Raw genomic sequence first — 18,043 nt, 5'->3', positions numbered from 1 at the left:
AAACCTATCCTCCATGAAATTATCTAATTCTTTTTTGAGCCCACTTATACTTTTGGCAGTCACAACCTCCTCTGGCAACAAGTTGAACAGGTTGACTGTGCATTGTGTGAAGAAGTACTTCCTTTGTTTTAAGCCTACTGCCTATTAATTTTGTTGGGTGACTCCTGGATCTGGTGTTATGTGAAGAGTTAAATAACACTGCCCTATTCACTTTTTCCACACCATTTATGATTTTATAGACCTCTATCATATCCTCCCTTAGCCCTGGTCTACACTAGGACTTTAGGTCGAATTTAGCAGTGTTAAATCGATGTAAACCTGCACCCGTCCACACAATGAAGCCCTTTATTTCGACTTAAAGGGCTCTTAAAATCGATTTCCTTACTCCACCCCTGACAAGTGGATTAGTGCTTAAATCGACGTTGCCGGCTCGAATTTGGGGTACTGTGGACACAATTCGATGGTATTGGCCTCCGGGAGCTATCCCAGAGTGCTCCATTGTGACCGCTCTGGACAGCACTCTCAACTCAGATGCACTGGCCAGGTAGACAGGAAAAGAACCGCGAACTTTTGAATCTCATTTCCTGTTTGGCCAGCGTGGCAAGCTGCAGGTGACCATGCAGAGCTCATCTGCACAGGTGACCATGATGGAGTCCCAGAATCGCAAAAGAGCTCCAGCATGGACCGAACGGGAGGTAGGGGATCTGATCGCTGTTTGGGGAGAGGAATCCGTGCTATCAGAACTCCGTTCCAGTTTTCGAAATGCCAAAACCTTTGTGAAAATCTCCCAGGGCATGAAGGACAGAGGCCATAACAGGGACCCGAAGCAGTGCCGCGTGAAACTGAAGGAGCTGAGGCAAGCCTACCAGAAAACCAGAGAGGCGAACGGCCGCTCCGGGTCAGAGCCCCAAACATGCCGCTTCTATGATGAGCTGCATGCCATTTTAGGGGGTTCAGCCACCACTACCCCAGCCATGTTGTTTGACTCCTTCAATGGAGATGGAGGCAATACGGAAGCAGGTTTTGGGGACGAAGATGATGATGATGACGAGGTTGTAGATAGCTCACAGCAAGCAAGCGGAGAAACCGGTTTTCCCGACAGCCAGGAACTGTTTCTCACCCTGGACCTGGAGCCAGTACCCCCCAAACCCACCCAAGGCTGCCTCCTGGACCCAGCAGGCGGAGAAGGGACCTCTGGTGAGTGTACCTTTTAAAATACTATACATGGTTTAAAAGCAAGCATGTGAAAGGATTACTTTGCCCTGGCATTCGCGGTTCTCCTATATGTAGTCCTAAAGCCTTTGCAAAAGGTTTCTGGGGAGGGCAGCCTTATTGCGTCCTTCATGGTAGGACACTTTACCACTCCAGGCCAGTAACACGTACTCGGGAATCATTGTAGAACAAAGCATTGCAGTGTATGTTTGCTGGCATTCAAACAACATCCATTCTTTATCTCTCTGTGTTATCCTCAGGAGAGTGAGATATAATTCATGGTCACCTGGTTGAAATAGAGTGCTTTTCTTCAGGGGACACTCAGAGGAGCCCATTCCTGCTGGGCTGTTTGCCTGTGGCTAAACAGAAATGTTCCCCACTGTTAGCCACAGGGAGGGGGGAAGGTTGAGAGGGTAGTCACGCGGTGGGGGGAGGCAAAATGTGACCTTGTAACGAAAGCACATGTGCTATGTATGTAATGTTAACAGCAAGATTTACCCTGAAAGAGTGTAGCCACTGTTTTATAAAATGTGTCTTTTTAAATACCGCTGTCCCTTTTTTTTCTCCACCAGCTGCATGTGTTTCAATGATCACAGGATCTTCTCCTTCCCAGAGGCTAGTGAAGCTTAGAAAGAAAAAAAAACGCACTCGCGATGAAATGTTCTCCGAGCTCATGCTGTCCTCCCACACTGACAGAGCACAGACGAATGCGTGGAGGCAAATAATGTCAGAGTGCAGGAAAGCACAAAATGACTGGGAGGAGAGGTGGCGGGCTGAAAAGAGTAAGTGGCGGGCTGAAGAGAGGGCTGAAGCTCAAATGTGGCGGCAGCGTGATGAGAGGAGGCAGGATTCAATGCTGAGGCTGCTGCAGGACCAAACCAGTATGCTCCAGTGTATGGTTGAGCTGCAGCAAAGGCAGCTGGAGCACAGACTGCCACTGCAGCCCCTCTGTAACCAACCGCCCTCCTCCCCAAGTTCCATAGCCTCCACACCCAGATGCCCAAAAATGCGGTGGGGGGGCCTCCGGCCAACCAGCCACTCCACCACAGAGGATTGCCCCAAAAAAAGAAGGCTGTCATTCAATAAATTTTAAAGTTGTAAACTTTTAAAGTGCTGTGTGGCATTTTCCTTCCCTCCTCCACCACCCCTCCTGGGCTACCTTGGTAGTCATCCCCCTATTTGTGTGATGAATGAATAAAGAATGCATGAATGTGAAGCAACAATGACTTTATTGCCTCTGCAAGCGGTGATTGAAGGGAGAAGGGGCGGGTGGTTAGCTTACAGGGAAGTAGAGTGAACCAAGGGGCGGGGGGTTTCATCAAGGAGAAACAAACAGAACTTTCACACCGTAGCCTGGCCAGTCATGAAACTGGTTTTCAAAGCTTCTCTGATGCGTACCGCGCCCTCCTGTGCTCTTCTAACCGCCCTGGTGTCTGGCTGCGCGTAACCAGCAGCCAGGCGATTTGCCTCAACCTCCCACCCCGCCATAAACGTCTCCCCCTTACTCTCACAGATATTGTGGAGCACACAGCAAACAGTGGGAATATTGGTTTCGCTGAGGTCTAAGCGAGTCAGTAAACTGCGCCAGCGCGCCTTTAAACATCCAAATGCACATTCTACCACCATTCTGCACTTGCTCAGCCTGTAGTTGAACAGCTCCTGACTACTACTGGCCAGGCTGCCTGTGTACGGCTTCATGAGCCATGGCATTAAGGGGTAGGCTGGGTCCCCAAGGATACATATAGGCATTTCAATTTTCTGGTCTGGGAATAAAGTCCCTTCCTGCAGCTTTTGAAACAGACCAGAGTTCCTGAAGATGCGAGCATCATGCACCTTTCCCGGCCATCCCACGTTGATGTTGGTGAAACGTCCCTTGTGATCCACGAGAGCTTGCAGCACTATCGAAAAGTACCTCTTGCGGTTTATGTACTCGGCGGCTTGGTGCTCCGGTGCCAAGATAGGGATATGGGTTCCGTCTATGGCCCCACCACAATTAGGGAATCCCATTGCAGCAAAGCCATCCACTATGACCTGCACATTTCCCAGGGTCACTACCCTTGATATCAGCAGATCTTTGATTGCGTGGGCTACTTGCATCACAGCAGCCCCCACAGTAGATTTGCCCACTCCAAATTGATTCCCAACTGACCGGTAGCTGTCTGGCATTGCAAGCTTCCACAGGGCTATCGCCACTCGCTTCTCAACTGTGAGGGCTGCTCTCATCTTGGTATTCATGCGCCTCAGGGCAGGGGAAAGCAAGTCACGAAGTTCCATGAAAGTGCCCTTACGCATGCGAAAGTTTCGCAGCCACTGGGAATCGTCCCAGACCTGCAACACTATGCGGTCCCACCAGTCTGTGCTTGTTTCCCGAGCCCAGAATCGGCGTTCCACAGCATGAACCTGCCCCATTAGCACCATGATGCATGCATTGGCAGGGCCCATGCTTTCAGAGAAATCTGTGTCCATGTCCTGATCACTCACGTGACCGCGCTGACGTCGCCTCCTCGCCCGGTATCGCTTTGCCAGGTTCCGGTGCTGCATATACTGCTGGATAATGCGTGTGGTGTTTAATGTGCTCCTAATTGCCAAAGTGAGCTGAGCGGCCTCCATGCTTGCCTTGGTATGGCGTCCGCACAGAAAAAAGGCGCGGAATGATTGTCTGCCATTGCTCTGACGGAGGGAGGGGCGACTGACGACACGGCTTACAGGGTTGGCTTCAGGGAGCTAAAATCAACAAAGGGGGTGTCTTTACATCAAGGAGTATTTCAGGCAGGACTTCACGGAGGGTTCCAATAAGAAATGGTGCACCTAAGTTATCGTTCTTATTGGAACAAGGAGGTTAGCCTGGCCTCTGATTGATACATGGCTAGATTTACCTCGCTGCACCTTCTCTGTGAGTGACTGCAGTGTGACCTAGAGGAATGAGTCCCCTAGACAGGGGAGGAGGCAAATGAGTACAGAACAAATCTGGTCTATTTCTTGTTTTGACCCACTCCATCTATCTTTTACATCTTTGGCTGGCAGCAGACAGTGCAGAAGGACTGCATGCCATCCACATCTCATGGCTGCTCGGCAGAAGATGGTACAGTACGACTGCTAGCCATCCTCATCTCTTGCCTGCCTGGCAGAAGATGGTACAATACAACTGCTAGCAATCCTCATCTGCCTGCCTGCCTGGCAGAAGATGGTACAGTACGACTGCTAGCAGTCCGTATCGCCTGCCCGCTCACCATAAGACGGTTCAATAGGACTGACTGCAGGACTAAAGAGAATGACCTGGTCAAGTCACTCCAAATTTAGTCCCTGCGCCCATGTCTGCCCAGGCGCTCCCAGCCGACGTGGCCAGGAGCACCTCGGACACGACGAGGACGACTACCAGTCGTATTGCACCGTCTGCTGCCAGAAGGCAATGGGTTGCTGCTACTGTGTAGCAAAGCCATACCGCATCTGCCAGCACCCAGGAGACATAGGGTGACGGTTACCTGAGCGGGCTCCATGCTTGCCGTGGTATGGCGTCTGCACAGGTAACTCAGGAAAAAAGGCGCAAAACGATTGTCTGCCCTTGCTTTCACGGAGGGAGGGAGGGAACGGGGGCCTGACGATACGTACCCAGAACCACCCGCGACAATGTTTATTATGACTGCTCTGGAGAGCACTCTCAGATGCCGATTGTTGATTTTAGCTCCCTGAAGCCAACCCTGTAAGCCGTGTCCTCAGTCGCCCCTCCCTGCATCAGAGCAACGGCAAACAAAGGGGGTGTCTTTACATCAAGGAGTATTTCAGGCAGGACTTCACGGAGGGTTCCAATAGGAAATGGTGCACCTAAGTTATCGTTCTTATTGGAACAGGAAGGTTAGCCTGGCCTCTGATTGATACATGGCTAGATTTATCTCGCTGCACCTTCTCTGTGAGTGACTGCAGTGTGACCTAGAAGAATGAGTCCCCTAGACGGGGGAGGGAGGGAAGCAAATGAATACAGAACAAATCTGGTCTATTTCTTGTTTTGATCCACTCCATCTATCTTTTACATCTTTGGCTGGCAGCAGACGGTGCAGAAGGACTGCATGCCATCCACATCTCATGGCTGCTCGGCAGAAGATGGTACAGTACGACTGCTAGCCATCCTCATCTCTTGCCTGCCTGGCAGAAGATGGTACAATACGACTGCTAGCAATCCTCATCTCCTGCTTGCCTGGCAGAAGATGGTACAGTACGACTGCTAGCAGTCCGTATCGCCTGCCCGCTCACCATAAGACGGTTCAATAGGACTGACTGCAGGACTAAAGAGAATGACCTGGTCAAGTCACTCCAAATTTAGTCCCTGCGCCCATGTCTGTCCAGGCGCTCCCAGCAGACGTGGCCAGGAGCACCTCGGACATGACGATGACGGCTACCAGTCGTACTGCACCGTCTGCTGCCAGAAGGCAAGGGGTTGCTGCTACAGTGTAGCAATGCCGTACCGCGTCTGCCAGCACCCAGGAGTCATAGGGTGACGGTTACCTGAGAGGGCTCCATGCTTGCCGTGGTATGGCGTCTGCACAGGTAACTCAGGAAAAAAGGTGCAAAACGATTGTCTGCCCTTGCTTTCACGGAGGGAGGGAGGGAACGGGGGCCTGACGATATGTACCCAGAACCACCCGCGACAATGTTTTAGCCCCATCAGGCATTGGGATCCCAACCCAGAATTCCAATGGGCAGCGGAGACTGCGGGAACTGTGGGATAGCTACCCACAGTGCAACGCTCTGGAAGTCGACTCTAGCCTCGGTACTGTGGAAGCGCTCCGCCGAGTTAATGCACTTAATGCACTTAGAGCATTTTCTGTGGGGACACACACACTCGAATATATAAAACCGATTTCTAAAAAACCGACTTCTATAAATTCGACCTTATTCCGTAGTGTAGACATACCCTGAGTTCTCTCTTTTTTAAGTTGAATAGTTCCAGTCTTTTTAGTTTCTCCTCTTATGGAAACCATTCCATACCCTTAGTCATTTTTGTTGTCCTTCTCTATAAGTTTTACAATTCTAATATATCTTTTTTTGAGATGGGACAACCAGAGCTGCATGCAGTATTCAAGATGTGGACATACCATGGATTTACAAACTGGTATTGACATTTTTCTGTCTTATTTTCTATTCCTTTCCTAATGGTTCCTAAGGGCTTGTCTACACTATCCGCCCGATCGGCGGGCAGCAATCGATCCAGCGGGGGTCGATTTACCACATCTAGTATAGACGCATAAAATCGATGGGTGAGCGCTCTCCCGTTGACTCCGGTACGCCACCAGAACGAGGAGCGCAAGCGGAGTTGACGGGAGAGCATCAGCTGTCGACTTACCGCAGTGAAGCTATTCACGTAGCTGAAGTTGTGTACCTTAGATCGACCCCGCATGGTAGTGTAGACAAGCCCTCGCATTGTGTTAGCTTATTTGACCGAAGCTGCACAGTGAGCAGATGTTTTCAGAGAACTAGCCTAATGACTCCAAACTCTCTTTCTTGAGTGGTAACGACTAATTTAAATGCCACTGTGTGTTCACACTTGGGATTATGTTTTCCAATGTGCACTACTTTGCAGTTAACACTAAATTTCATCTGCCATTTTGTCACTCAGTCACCCAATTTTGTGAGATCCCTTTGTAGCTCTTTGAAGTCTGCTTTGGAGTTAACTACTTTGCATAATTTGGGATGCTCTGCAAGCTTTGCCACCTCACTGTTTATCCCCTTTTCCAGATCATTTATGACTACTTTGAGCAGCACTAGCCCCCGTTCAGATCCTTGGGATCCTGCTATTTCTCTTTCTCTACTATGAAAACTGACCATTTATTTCTACCCTTTGTTTCCTATCTTTTAACCAGTTACTGATCTATGATTCCCTTTTATCCTGTGTCTACTTACTTTGCTTAAGAGCTTTTGGTGAAGGACCATGTCAAAGGTCTTCTGAAAGTCCAAGTACACTATATTCACTGGAAAAAGAAAAGGAGTACTTGGGGCACCTTAGAGACTAACAAATTTATTTGTTATCGGATGAAGTGAGCTGTAGCTCACGAAAGCTTATGCTCAAATAAATTTGTTAGTCTCCAAGGTGCCACAAGTACTCCTTTTCTTTTTGCGGATACAGACTAACACGGCTGCTACTCCGAAACCTGTCATATATTCACTGGATTACCCTTGTCCACATGTTTGTTGACCCCCACAAAGAATTCTAACAGATTGATGAGGCATCAGTTGAGATTGATGATTTCGCTTTACAAAAGCTGTGTTGACGCTTCCCCAAGATATCATGTTTATCTAGGTGTCTGATAATTCTGTTCTTTATTACACTTTCAACCACTTTGCCTGGTACTGAAGTTAGGCTCACCAGCAATTGCCAGGATCACCTTTGGAGCCTTTTTAAAAACTGGTGTCACATTAGCTATCCTCCAATCATCTGGTACAGAGGCTGATTTAAGCATTAGGTTACATACCATGGTTAGTAGATCTGCAATTTCACATTTGAGTTTCTTCAGAACTCTTGGGTGAATACCATCTGGTCAGGGTGACTTACTACTATATATTTTAATCTATCTGTTTCAAAACCTCTTCTACTGACTTTTCAATCTGGGACAGTTCCTCAGATTTGTCACCTAAAAAGGATGGCTCAGGTGTGGGAATCTCCCTTACATCCTCTGCAGCGATGACTGATAGAAAGAATTCATTAAATTCTTCACAACAGCCGTGTCTTCCTTGAGAGCTCCTTCAGCACCTCGATGTCCACTGGCCTCATTACTGTTTGGCAGGCTTCCTGCTTCTGAAGTACTTTAAAGAAATTTGCTGGTAGTTTTTGTCTTTTGTGTCTTTTCCTATTTTGCTCTTCCAATTCTTTTTTGGCTTGCCTAATTATATTTTTAAACTTCACTTTCCAGAATGTATGCTCCTTTCTATTTTCCTCAGTAGGATGAGACTTCCAGTTTTTAAATGGATGTCTTTTTGGTCTCCAACAGCCTCTTTTATGCAGTTGAGCCACAGTGGCATAGATACAGATACATTAATTAGGGGTAAATGCTGCATGTTGATGGGTCAAGAGCCAAGTTGTTGCTCATTGCTCAGCATGGACCTGGATTTATTGGGCAGTTTGTTTGTTTTTTTAATTCAGATTTTAAAACCATACGAGTATCTAAATGCTCTAAGTTTTTATTCCTGGAGCTCTCTCCAACTCTACTTGGTAGAGAGAAATGCTCATTTGCCAGAGACAATCATCTCACTACAATAATTAAACAATGATAGTGTATGTGCAAAGTGTAATAAAACATACAAACCCCCTTCCATTTCTATACACATTTTCTTTTTTAAAAGCCAAAATATCTAAAACCAGCACACATACACTGAAAAAAATTCTCATCCCCACCTTTGGCATTATTAAAATGCAAAGCACAGGCACTTGTTAATTTTTCACTTGAAGAAATTGCCACACTTCTGCTAAACAAATTAGAAATAGAACAGATTATCTTTAACCCTCTCAATTTGTGTTTCATTTTCTACTCACCCACATATCAAACTTTCATATGCAGTTTAATGTAAATAAGGGCACTAGTGCATGAAGCCCAGACCTTGAATGGGTGAAAGGGTAAGCACTGTCAATGACTTAATCTATCATAACCCCGCATTTTAACACAGAGTATTCACCTCTCCACATATACAAAACATATACTCAACTACTAGACTAACAGTTCTATATGTCAGAAGATATTTTTAACATAATCATGCTTACAGAGTCACAGAAGACACTCTGTGCCTAGTGATGTATAAGGTGTAATGATGATGAAGTCAAGAACATGAGAAAGACTTCCAGGAGAACCTAGAGTTTGTAACTCAGACTTGGCCCACACTAATTTATATTGGTTGGGGAAAATCCACACCCCTGAGCAATGTAGTTACACTGACTTAACTCCCAGTGTACACAGCGTTACATTGACAGCATAGGTAGCCCACCAGCACAGGTAGTGTCTTCACTAAGTGCTACAGTGGTGCCGCTTGCAGCAGCGCAGGTATGCTGCTGCAGCGCTGTAAATGTAGACAAGCCCTCAGACGACGCAGGTGATAATTATCTGTACACCAGACGTACACGGTAGGCAGCCTCTTGGCTCTTCAGGAGTCTGATTCCTTTCAGCAGGTGTCCTACTGCCTGCAATGCTGTGATAATCAGAATCCAAGAATGTGTGCTAAGATTTGCTGCAAGTCAAAGGCCTGCATACGGGCAGGTGTGCACACATATCACGTTCATCTTTCCCTTTATGAGCCTCACACACAATCTATGCATCAAGTCAAAGACTTTTAATACAAAGGCCTATAATCAACATTCTTTTAAATGAAGAAAAACTGTAAAGAAAGTTAAAAAGTATAGCCCTTAAGAAGGCAAATACATACATTAATCTGACTTATATAATTTGGGCCAGTGTTTGCCATGGCAGATACGAAAACAGGCATCCATTATATTTTTTGGCAGTGGTTGGCAGGTATGGAATACCACTTTGCCAGCTGCACAAGGGACTCCCCAGTCATCAAAACAGTGATGTTGCATCACAAGACACAGCATTTTCCCTAGGCAGACAGAGCACTCCACTCTCTGGCTCCTACAGCAGGGTACAATATAGAAGTTTCAAAAGAAAAACTATACAACCTGTATACTATATAAGAGGAAAACCCAGCCACTAGCCATATGCATGGGAAGAGTAATTGCAAATAACTTTTAAAGCAATTTGGCTTCTATTTTTGTAGGACTTGTGCAGGTTGCATACATTTGACTGGAATCTTTCATCTTTTGTTTCCCATTCAGACCTTCTTCGCGTCCAAAAACATGCAATATTCACAGAGGGAGATTAATCAGAGTTTTGAAGAGCTCCTCATGCTTGGAATTCTCATAGTATCTTCATATGCCTCCCTGCTCACCTACACTCAAACTCTTTTGGGCTACTTTTTTTAAAAAGTGGATTTAGAACAGGGCAATAGAAAAAGGAAATTCTGGCATACCAGCCCAAGACAGAGCTAACTGAAGTCTAATGAGATAAAGCAACAAGTACATGGTGGCTTCATGCCAAGGTCACATGAGAAATGAGAACTGGATTTGGACTTGCATATTGGGTCAGAAGCCCTAGCTAGACCTTCCTCAGAACATTTATTTTTATTTTTGTCTGGATCATTCTATATCTCTAGATCTAAATAGAATGTGAAAAGAATGAAACCCATTTTCAATGTACACGAGAGTCTGACAAGTAAATGTGTAAGTTAAAAAACTGTTACATAAATACTGGATTTTACAACTCTCATTCTCTGTGAATTGGCACAGAGGTGAACCTGTAACACATACTCAAGAAATCAATGAAGGTTTTTGATTTCCCCAAATTCCCCTGTACTGGATTTTTAAAAGAGAAGCATATCTGTTTACTCTGAAACAACAACAGATGTTTCACTGTTAAAAAATTATATCGTAGCACAGAGATTAAGGAAAGTACAGACCTCCCTTTTAAGTGTGTCATCAACAAGCCCTTTTTCTCTCAACTGTATAAAACCAAATAATATAAAGTTGTATACCTGTCAGCTAGCACATATTAAAGTACAGCTTGCCTTGTCTATGCTGGAGTTTACAGACATGCTAGCCAACGCATTCTTTGAAACCAACATACTGTATATACCTGGTCTTTCAAAGCACAAGACCAGTTTTTCTTGTCCCTTCTAAACAAGCAAAAACTGAGCCCAAGTAAACAATGGAATATAAGGGTTTCACCTCTCCAATGTACTATTTTTGGCCACCCTATTCCATTGCTTTAGACTTCCCCAGGCCTAATTCTTTATTGCTGCACTATATATTATTTACCTTTTCCAAAAGTTCCAAATACTATTTTTGCCAGTACAATAGAATCTCAATTTTGTTTACTGTACTGAAGTAAATAATGTTAGGCAAACAAATTTTGGTTTAAGATCATTGTTTTCAGCAGTTACTCTAGATTTCCACCAGTGAAAGCAAGAGCAGAATCAGTCCCTGTGAAGTTAGATTTAAAAAACAATGTGGTTTTGATGTGTACCTCAAGATAGGGTCACCCGCCCCTCCGCTGCCAGCTGCTTATTTCCACCTGTCACTTTTCTCTCTTTGAAATTTTCACAATCCTTCCTTAACATTCTGTACAGACTGGTGAGAGAGGGCCCATTGTGAACACAATACTTAATTTACATGTAAACAGACAGATACCTAAACATTTATTGTCTGACAGAAAACCTGTTTTTCACCTTTAACCTCTCCCTAGAGACTTAGCCTATGGCTACAATGCGCAACTTTTAGAGATACAGCTGTGCCGCTACAGCCCTACCACTAAAACAGGGGTTCTCAAACTGAGAGTCGGGACCCCTCAGGGGGTCGCAAGGTTATTACATGGGGGGGTTGCGAGCTGTCAGCCCCACACTAAACCCCGCTTTGCCTCCAGCATTTATAATGGTGTTAAATATTTTAAAAAGTGCTTTTAATTTATAAGGGGGGGTTGCACTCAGAGGCTTGCTATGTGAAAGGGGTCACCAGTGCTAAAAGATGCACAATGTAGCGGCTGTTTGTTGGCAGGAGAGAATTCTCCTGCCCACGAAAAACTTCCACCCCCCACGAGCGGCAGCGGCTTTGTTGGCCGGAGAGTGCTCCTGCCAACAAAGCACTGTTCACACTGGGGCTTTTCGTCAGTAAAACTTTTGTCGGTCGGGGATGTGTGTTTTTTTAACATCCCGAACGAGAAAAGTTTTGCTAATGAAATGCAAGTGTAGACAAAGCCTAAGAAATGTAAATAGTTAGTTTATTTTACTGAGACATCCCAGTACTTAACTAGAGCCACACTGAAGTTCTGTGCACCTCTCACCTCATCGATTTCACTGGGAGCTGCAGGTGCTCAACACAGCCCAAGGTTTAAGCCCTGAATTCATTAATTAAAGTGATTTTTCTACCTTGTTATGATTATGAGCAGTAGAATGTCACGTACGGTATTATGTTATGGGACATGATCTAAATTAAGCAGGGTTGGACATGGTTAGTAATTGGATGGGAGATCATCAAAGCAAATTCAGGAAGAACAGGCTGGTGATTCATTAAAGGCTGCACTCTTCTCTGAGTCAGTAATGAGGCAGCGTTCAACATGTGCTCCTATATCATATTTCAAATGAAATCTGAACATAGGCTATGGGTAACATTTTCAAGAGCACCCAGAATGACTTAAGAACCTACGTCACTTTTGAAAATGGACTTTGGCCAAAATATGATTTTAGACAGGGCACGAGGGCTAATCTTGTGGACTGGTCCAACTGGAAGCAGAAACTGATGATGGAGTCTGTCACCTTTGATGCAATTTTGTTCATTTACAAAGTGTATGTGCAAAGTCCTGTTTACCTGAGCACAGGGGGAACCAGAACAGCAGCAGACAGCTTGCTTACTCACAGCTCCAAACCTCTTTACGCAGCATCCCCCATAACCTCCTCGTTAGGCTTTTCTCAGGGTTGTGCTACCACCTCCTTGTTCAATACGTGTCTCCTTTTCTGCTTTTTCTGTCTCTCTCCTGTGCACAAACCCTTACCCAAACAATGCCCCTTGAAAACCCACTCTCACCAAGTCATTTGAATCCCTGAGTGGGATTGGGTGTGCCTTTGTCTTGGGGATCACTATGGTTTCTTACATTTAACCTGAACGAAAGGAGACAGTTTAAGGGAGTTTCTCTTCAATGAATTCAAAGAGGCCAGAGCCAGAGGGTAAAACTTTCAAAAGCATTTAAGTGACTCAAGTGGCTAAGTCACTTTTGAAAAGGGATTTAAAGTCACTTGAATGCTTTTGAAAATTTTACCTTTTGGCTCTGACCTCTTGCTTTCATTGAATATGCAAAGCATTCTCCTTAAGACAGAAGGCATCATCTCTGAAAAGGGGAACAAAGACGACTCGGGGAATTATAGACCAGTAAGCCTATCTTCAATACCTGGAAAGATACTATAACCAATTATTAAATAATCAGTTTGTAAGCACCTATAGCAGTGTTTTTCAAACTGTGGGTCGTGACCCACTACTGGGTTGCGGCATGTAAGACGCTGGGTCGGCTTGCTCTTGTCAGCACCGCTGACCAGGATGTTAAAGGCGGTGCTGCCCAACTAAGGCAGGCTAGTGCCTACCTTTTCGGACACGATGCTGTGCCCTGGAAGTGGCCAGTAGCGGGTCTGGCTTCCAGACAGGGGGGCCCTCCGCACATTGCCCCTCCCCGAGCACCGGCTCCACACTCCCATTGGCTGGCAACCAGCCAATGGGAACTGGATCCCCTCCCATACCCCAACCCCCTGCCCCAGCCCTGAGCCCCCCACAAACCCAGAGCCCCTCCTGCACCCCAAGCCCCTCATCCCAAGCCCAGAGCCCTGAGCCCTTCTGCACCCCAACCCCCTGCCCCAGCCCTGAGCCCCCCAAACCTGGAACCCCTTCCTGCACTCAAAACCCATCACTGGCCCCATCCCAGAGCCCACACCCCCACCCCAGAACCCTGCTCCCTTCCCGCACCCCAACCCCCTGCCCCAGCCCAGAGCCCCCTCCCACACCCTGAACCCCTCATTTCCACCCCCACCCTGCAGCCCTCACGCCCACACCCCAACCCTCTGCCCCAGCCCTCAGCCTCTCCCACCCTCCAAACCCCCCATCCCCAGCTCCATTGCATCGCTGGCATCAATTTTCTTCAACTGGGTGCCCAGAAAAAAAGTTTGAAAATCACTGACCTTGAGAATAATAGGGTTATAAACAGGGGTGAAAGTAAGTTGAGTGACTTACCGGTACGCTGGGGCCAGCTCTGGCCCCTGGAAGGGGCGGGGCCTAGGGCGAAAGGGGCGGTGCTGAGGGGGTCAGAGCCAGCCCCAACCCACCCTGTAAAGAAAGTGCCCTCCCCTCCTTCTCCTCCTCCTCCCCGGGGTAGCAACAGCAGCCCAGGGCTCTGGGGGCTATTTAAAGGGCCCAGGGCTCCCCTGCTTCTACTGCCCCGGTCCTTTAATTAGCTGCCGGAGCCCTGGGGAAGTGGCGGGGCTACAGCGGCTATTTAAAGGACCGGGGCAGCAGAGGCAGCTGGAGCCCCAGCCCTTTAAATAGCCCTTGGAGCCCCTGTTACCCCAGGGCTCTGGGGGCTATTTAAAGGGCCTGTGGCTCCCCTGCTTCTACCGCCCTGGTCCTTTAAATAGCCCCCGGAGCCCTGGAGTAGAGGTGGCGAGGTGTGGGCCAACTCAGGAAGAATGGAGATCTAGGGGTCTTACAGTGATATGTGACCATGTCACATGATACTGGAATGCATCTCAATCCTTGTACTTTTCCATTGATGAGGCAGGGGTAGGGACAAGCACAGACAAAAGATTCCCGCCTTCTGCCAAAGCTATAGAAGGAGGTGGAGCAGGACAAAGGCGGCAGCCAGTCATGAGAGAACTCCTGCTTACAAACTCAAATGTCTGCTGGAACTAACAAGGATGGTACCAGGGGAAAGGATTGGGCCCAGACTAGGAAGGAGTCTAGTCTGTGAAAGAAGCTTATTGGAACATCTCTGAGGGTGAGATATTACCTGTAAGAAGTTTCTTAATGTATTAGGCTTAGACTTGTGTTTTTTGCTTTATTTTGCTTGGTGACTTACTTTGTTCTGTCTGTTATTACTTGAAACCACTTAAATCCTGCTTTTTATACTTAATAAAATCACTTTTGTTTATTAATAAACCCAGAGTAAGTGATTGATACCTGGGGGAGCAAACAGCTGTGCATATCTCTCTATCAGTGTTATAGAGGACAGAAAATTTATGAATTTACCCTGTCTAAGCTTTATAAAGAGTAAAATGGATTTATTTGAGCTTTGGATCTCATTGGAAACTGGGTGTCTGGGTGCTGGAGACAGGTAACCTGCTGAGCTATTTTCAATTAAGTTTGCAGCTTTGGGGGCACGGACCCAATACGTAACGCCAATATTTAAGAAGGGCTCTAGAGGTGATCCTGGCAATTACAGACCGGTAAGTCTAACATCAGTACTGGGCAAATTAGTTGAAACAATAGTAAAGAATAAAATTTTCAGACACGTACAACAACATAAATTGTTGCACAAAAGTCAACATGGTTTCTGTAAAGGGAGATCATGTCTTACTAATCTATCAGAGTTCTTTGAGGGGGTCAAAAAAACATGTGGACAAGGGGGATCCAGTGGACATAGTGTACGTAGATTTCCAGAAAGCCTTTGACAAGGTCCCTCACCAAAAGCTCTTACATAAATTAAGTTGTCATGGGATAAGAGGTAAGATCATTTCATGGATTGAGAACTGGTTAAAAGACAGGGAACAATGGGTAGGAATAAATGGTAAATTTTCAGAATGGAGAGGGGTAACTAGTTCCCCAAGGGTCAGTCTGTTTATTCTATTTATCTATTTATTCTGTTTATTCTATTTATGCCACCTGTAATATTAACCATGGAATTATTACATCACACTATTACAGACAGTTTTACAAGTTGTATTTAACTGCCTATATAGGTATTTAGATCTTGGAGTCTGCTGTATTGATAGTTATGTTGCTGTTCTTTTAGAAGCTACTGTATACATAGTAAAGTAAAGCTTCAGTACCTTCTCGCCAATTGAATAATTTCTTTAGCTGCAGCGGTGGCCTCTGGAATCTACCCACACAGCTAATTCCTGGCCTAAAATTAGAACAAAAAATGTAGTGTACTATTGTTGGTGCAGAATAGCAACTCTGGTTTCACCTGAGAAGTCACTGCATTTTACTGGTACGTAATGTGATTTCTACATATACAGGAATGAGTTCTGGACTCCTTACTTCAGCAAAACTCTCACTGCTTTAAAAACAAACAGGACAAAGAAAGTGATTGTAAGTCTTGATATTTTGTGATAAAAATACCTTTAATATTAGTCTGTAATATTGCATTATACTTGCTCTTTACTCTTAATATGTAGCCAAACCTACCAAGAAGTATCTCACATAGTAATAGCAAGGAAATGCAAAAAAGATCACTTCACCAAGATTTTTTCCTTCAATAGCATTTGATTTTCTATACGTCTTATTTAAAGCATCCCAAAACACCTCTAATAGCAGGAAGTTAATTTCTAGTAGTGCAGCTATTGCCAAAATCCACACAAGCATTGTAAATAAGTATTGCTTTAAAGTCTTGGCCCCAATTCTAATTTCTTGTATACAAGAGTAATACCACAAGGAGTTACACTAGTTTTCTACCAGTTGAAAGCACAATTAGGCTCAAAGTCTTAAAATTGGTCCAATTTGAAGTCATTTCTCAGTCAACACAACAAGTCCCTAGTAGTAAATCCCAATATACCACAGGCATTCAGACAGTATAGTGATTTAGACAGATAAGAAGATTTATTTTCTGCAGAAAGATTACCATTCCCCAATCTAAAATACAGTGCAGCCCCTTTGAGGTGGTGCTCTTGGAAGAAGAGCAACAATGACCATATGCTTTACAAACATCTCCCATGTGCGCTGGTTTAAAGGGATTAGCACTGGTGTCCAAAATGGCCATCTGCCACCTTCCCAATGGCCTCAGAAACAGCCTCACATGCAGAGCCCACCTGTTGTGATCCAAAGAAAGGAAGTGAAGACCCAATGAAAGAACTCATGTTCTGGTACTATAGAGGTTAGGAATTTGGGATTCAGAGAGCAGAGAAAAAGGGATAACGCTACAGTGAATTTCTGCCGTTTCCAGCATCTAGCGTCCTTCAGGAATATATCTAATATTAGTCTAATCAGTTTCTGTTTACACCTTGGTTTGACAAAACACCTGTACACATTAATTAGCTTATTAATAAAAACCACAGAGCATATAAGCATTCTGCTAAGCTTGCATTTTACAAGCTTAGATCTTGTTTAACTAGTAATGGGCATATGGCACTGGGATCATAATTTAGGTTCCCTACTCATCTTACTCCTTCGCTTTGAACAACAGTGTTTGAGGTTCAACATCATTAGTAAATGTTAATCCACACTGGGCAGTAAGGAGCTTCTCCTAAATTGCATTCACAACACTTTATTTAAAATTTACATTAAAAAAATATTCCAACTTTTATTTTCAAAGGTTTCTAACTTTGCAACAAAATTAACTCTTGGTTTGAATTTTAGAATACCTTGCATGGTAGGGAATTAAACATACAATAAAAAATTTATTTAATAAAGAACACATTCAGGGTTTTTTTTAAATATAGGCTCTGTTATTAAGCCAATATTCTCTTCACTTTTAGGAAACAGAAATATGTTACCTTTTTTAAAATCTTACAAATTTCTAGGAACCTTAGTTCTTAAATCTGGGCTAGTTAAATTGGAGTATTTTTAAAATACCAAGGAAATGATGTTAAAAGAAGTAGTCACTCACATGCAGTAAGATCTTCTGCAAGATTGTAGCTCTGGCAGTTTTGCAGCTCTTGAAATCCACTCAGTTGAACAGCAGATTTGTTAGCAGTAAGGATTCAGTGGGACTCTTCTCAATGGAGCACAATTCCAGGGAAAGGATGGGGTTCAGTACATTCAAAATCCTATAAACATACATACATACATACATGTGTAAAACATTCATACAGAAAAATAATTCAGAAGAGTATAAAATGATACAAGAATTAAATGTCTGTGGCCTTTATCCTGCAAGCTATTCTGTGTAGCTGGACCTCAGAACCTTTGCAAAACTCGACTGAAATCAATGGGTGTCTGTTTATGCAGAACAGCTTGCAGGATCAGGGCCCAAAATAGACCAAGGGGAAGAAAGAACAAAGTTCCAGAGTCAAAGAATCATTAAGATGGAATCTTTCCTTCAGCCTCCTT

The 18,043-nt window shown here is 44.9% G+C and overlaps 1 protein-coding gene across 2 annotated transcripts in view; it reads right to left on the bottom strand.

The window, feature by feature from the left end:
* Nucleotides 1–18,043, bottom strand: part of FHIP1A (FHF complex subunit HOOK interacting protein 1A) — a 140,657-nt gene that overhangs the window by 89,402 nt on the left and 33,212 nt on the right. For both annotated transcript variants that reach the window (XM_073341346.2, XM_073341348.2), the window contains exon 2: nt 17,601–17,760. The gene's annotated coding sequence lies outside the window, so the exon portion shown is untranslated. The remainder of the gene's footprint in view (nt 1–17,600; nt 17,761–18,043) is intronic.

The sequence above is a fragment of the Lepidochelys kempii genome, chromosome 4 (genome assembly GCF_965140285.1).
Source record: "Lepidochelys kempii isolate rLepKem1 chromosome 4, rLepKem1.hap1, whole genome shotgun sequence".
In the NCBI taxonomy this organism is placed as follows: Eukaryota; Metazoa; Chordata; order Testudines; family Cheloniidae; genus Lepidochelys; species Lepidochelys kempii.
This window is presented reverse-complemented; position numbering and strand designations above follow the sequence as displayed.